The sequence below is a fragment of the Eptatretus burgeri genome, unplaced genomic scaffold (genome assembly GCF_056783735.1).
Source record: "Eptatretus burgeri isolate ZD-2024b unplaced genomic scaffold, Ebu_testis_v1 Ebu_testis_scaffold_970, whole genome shotgun sequence".
NCBI lineage: Eukaryota > Metazoa > Chordata > Myxini > Myxiniformes > Myxinidae > Eptatretus > Eptatretus burgeri.
The window spans coordinates 17,501-21,412 of NW_028222919.1; the positions used below are offsets into that span (position 1 = coordinate 17,501).

A 3,912-nucleotide genomic window follows, 5' to 3' on the forward strand; every position below is an offset into this window, starting at 1 on the left:
CCCTTTCTTGTTACAATTCATGCATGTGGCATCTCTGGCGGGGCATTTGTGGCGGATGTGTCTTTTGTACCCACAAAAGAAGCATTTACCAACCGGAGTAGTTGCTGAGGAGTTTGACGAGGTCTGGGTATCCGGCTCCTCGGGTTTTTCTCCATCCCCTGTGTCTGGCTGTGTCTGTGTCTGTGGGGTTCCTTGAGTTTCCACCGTAGCAGCGTTCATTAGCAGCATCGGTGTCCCAAATGACTCAGATTGCTGCTGAGCCGTATCCATCGCTCGAGCCTGATCGACTACCTTTTCAAGAGTGGGTTGCGCTTTCTCTAGTAAGCGTTGCCGTATGTGGGCTGATCTAAGTCCTTGGATAAATGCCTCCCGGTTCGCTTCATTTCGGTGTTCCTCGGCGTTTACGGCCCGGAAGCTGCCGTCTTTTCCCAGCTGTTTCAGAGCTTGCAGGAACTGATCGATTGTCTCCCCGGCTGCTTGCTTGCGTGTGTTGAGAAGATGTCGTATGTATACCTCGTTCTTGCGCTTCACGTAGAGCGCCTGCAGCACGTCGATCGCTGCTTCGTAGGTGTCACACTCCGAGAAGAGCCTGTATACGCTGGGCGAGACATGATTCACAAGGGCGGCCAATTTGTCAGCTCCCTCTTCGATGATGGTCAGATAGTGTGAGAAGGAACGGAACCAATGCGACCATTTCATTTCTGAGTCAGTCGCGTTTGGGTCTGCGTCGAACCTCTCCGGTTTGTAGATCTTGTCCATCCTTGGTTGAGAGAGCCGAGAAAACCAAATGGAATAAATTGAAATGAAAACGAGAGATGAACCTTCAGAGTGTAGGCTTTATTCCATTTGATTGGAGCCGCTTCTACGGGCACACCAGGGAATACAGACGCAGCAAAGAGTACATAAGCAGTAAGGTATACACGCGCAACTAATCACCACAAAATAAATCAGTATAAGCACGGAGTCCGATATACTCTCAATTCTCACCATTCAACGAGCACCAAGTGAACCGCCGACATAAAACGACAATGCCCCTGGGACAATCCCCCCGACCGTGCCGAACCTCAGCTTTATCTCTTCCGTGCTCGAGCCGTGCAACATGTGATCACACGTCACGACCTTCAATTCACCACAGTAATGAGCACACAGTGACGCACTCATTTTATGACGTCGTGACAAATTGCACGTCCGCAACTGAACAACTGGCAAAATACTCGACGGAAAACCATTGTTCTTCATTCGGAGGACGGTGTGCTCTGAGCTGCAGCACCCCTCTCGGAAGGACATCAGAACGTCAGTCTCTCTTTTCACACGTTGATCCTCGATCACGACGAAAACAAAAAGAGGCACCGCTGGGATTCGAACCCAGGATCTCCTGTTTACTAGACAGGCGCTTTAACCAACTAAGCCACGACGCCATATACAATCGGGGCATCTCGATGCAAACTCGTGTTTCATACAAGTAAATCTGTCCAATTCATACTTATTTAATGTGAACACCTCTCTGTCTCTCTGTCACACACACACACACACACACACACACACACACACACACACACACACACACACACACACACACACACACAAACAGGCACACACACACAAACAGACACACATGCACAGGCACACACACAGGCACAGACACACACACAGGCATTGACATACACACATAGACATACACACAGGCACACACAAACACACACAAACACAGACATACACACACAGACACACACACAGGCACACACACATACACACGCGCAGGCACACACACAGGCACATACACACACAGGCACATACAGACATACACACACAGGCACACACACACAGACACACATACACAGACACAAGCACACACAGGCACACACAGGCACACACACACAAACAGACACACACAGAGGCACACACAGACACAGACACACACAGAGGCACACACACACAGAGGCACACACACAGAGGCACACACACAGACACACACACATAAGCAGACACACAAACAGACACACACACACACACAAACAGACACACACACACAGACACTCTTGGTGGGCGGAATCGATTTCAAAGGACTCGATCCTCGATTCCAACCATGGAATGGAACCGGAATCGATGTCCATTCCGAGTGCTGCACTTCGACTTCTGAGAAATTCGCATTTCTTTTGGGGGAATTTTTTCCGACCTGTTTGGCATGTTCCGATGACGTAACGTGGTAATGAGCACACAGTGACGCACTCATTTTATGACGTCGTGACAAATTGCACGTCCGCAACTGAACAACTGGCAAAATTCTCGACGGAAAAACCATTGTTCTTCATTCGGAGGACGGTGTGCTCTGAGCTGCAGCACCACCTCTCGGAAGGACATCAGAACGTCAGTCTCTCTTTTCACACGTTGATCCTCGATCCCATCGTGGTCACGACGAAAACAAAAAGAGGCAACGCCTGGATTCAAACCCAGGATCTCCTGTTTACGAGACAGGCACTTTAACCAACTAAGCCACGACGCCATATACAATCGGGTCATCTCGATGCAAACTCGTGTTTCAAGCAAATAAATCTGTCCAATTCAAACTCATTTAATGCGAACACCCCACCTCTCTCTCTCTCTCTCTCTCTCTCTCTCTCTCTCTCTCTCTCTCTCTCTCTCTCTCTCTCTCTCTCTCTCTCTCTCTCTCTCTCTCTCTCTCTCTCTCTCTCTCTCTCTCTCTCTCTCTCTCTCTCTCTCTCTCTCTCTCTCTCTCTCTCTCTCTCTCTCTCTCTCTCTCTCTCTCTCTCTCTCTCTCTCTCTCTCTCTCTCTCTCTCTCTCTCTCTCTCTCTCTCTCTCACCCTCTCGCTTGGCACGCACGTGCAAACGCAAGGGGCTGTTGCTCAGTCTCTGGCGGTACGTGTGGAGCCTGTGTTGCTTTCTCTCTTCTTATCATCTTCTCCTCTCTCCAATGTATTTTTGGGGTGTTCCTTGTGTATAAACTGTTATCAATGCTTTATCGAGTACCTGAAAATTGAATTGGTTTCTGCTCTTCTTTTTTCCACTCTTGTATATAATACTTTGCTTTGTTGTATTGAATTTTACCCTTTATACTTTTTGTAATAAAAGTCAAAAAAATTTCTCGTAGTTGAGAGTCAGATTATATTTTCTAGCAATGCTCAAGAATCTGTCCAGATTCATGTCATGTTCCCCTGATCCCTACCGCACACTGTGACATTGTCCACGTAAACAAAAGTGTCTTTGAGGTTTTCATCTGAGATGATGTCGTCCATAACCCGTTGGAAGCAAGCTACTCCATTCGTGACACTGAATGGAATCCTCCTGAATTGATAGAGGTGTCTACCTGCCTGGAATGCGGTGTAAGGTTTGTCTTCCTCTCGGATGGGAATTTGATGATAGGCGCTTCGCAAATCGATGGTGCTGAATATCTTATAATTGGCCACGCGTTCGACCATCTCGTCTATGCGCGGCAAAGGGTAGGCGTCGAGTTGGGTGAAACGATTGACCGTTTGGGAATAATCGACAACCATTCGTTTCTTATGATTCTGGTTGGCGGTGACCAACACCTGTGCGTGCCATGGCGAATCGCTCGGTTCTATAATTCCTTCTTCCAGTAATCGCTTGGTTTCTGAAGTGATGAAATTCATGTCAGCAGTGGTATATCGCCGCGATTTGATCGCTATCGGTTTACAGACCGGCGACAAGTTAGCGAACAGCTGGGGGGACGTTACCTCTGTGGTGGTCAAAGCATTTAAAATTAGACGAGGTTTGCTTCCTCCAAAGGGTATTTCGACACTCGTGTGCTGCTTGAGGACATTATGACCCAGAATTACGTCTGCGCATAAATCACGGAGCACCAGTACCCTTACATCCCGATGCGTGTACCCTTTTACGTCGAATTCAACATTGCAGTACCCTCGTACGCGGGA

General features: G+C 48.2%; 2 non-coding genes across 2 annotated transcripts; both read right to left on the reverse strand.

Annotated features, from left to right (window-relative positions):
- Window positions 1–1,344: 1,344 nt before the first annotated feature.
- On the reverse strand, window positions 1,345–1,418 carry TRNAT-AGU (transfer RNA threonine (anticodon AGU)). Its single transcript has one exon. It is a non-coding gene; the product is annotated as a tRNA-Thr (tRNA).
- A 1,011-nt stretch (window positions 1,419–2,429) lies between these two features.
- Window positions 2,430–2,503, reverse strand: TRNAT-CGU (transfer RNA threonine (anticodon CGU)). The gene has a single exon. It is a non-coding gene; the product is annotated as a tRNA-Thr (tRNA).
- Window positions 2,504–3,912: the final 1,409 nt, after the last annotated feature.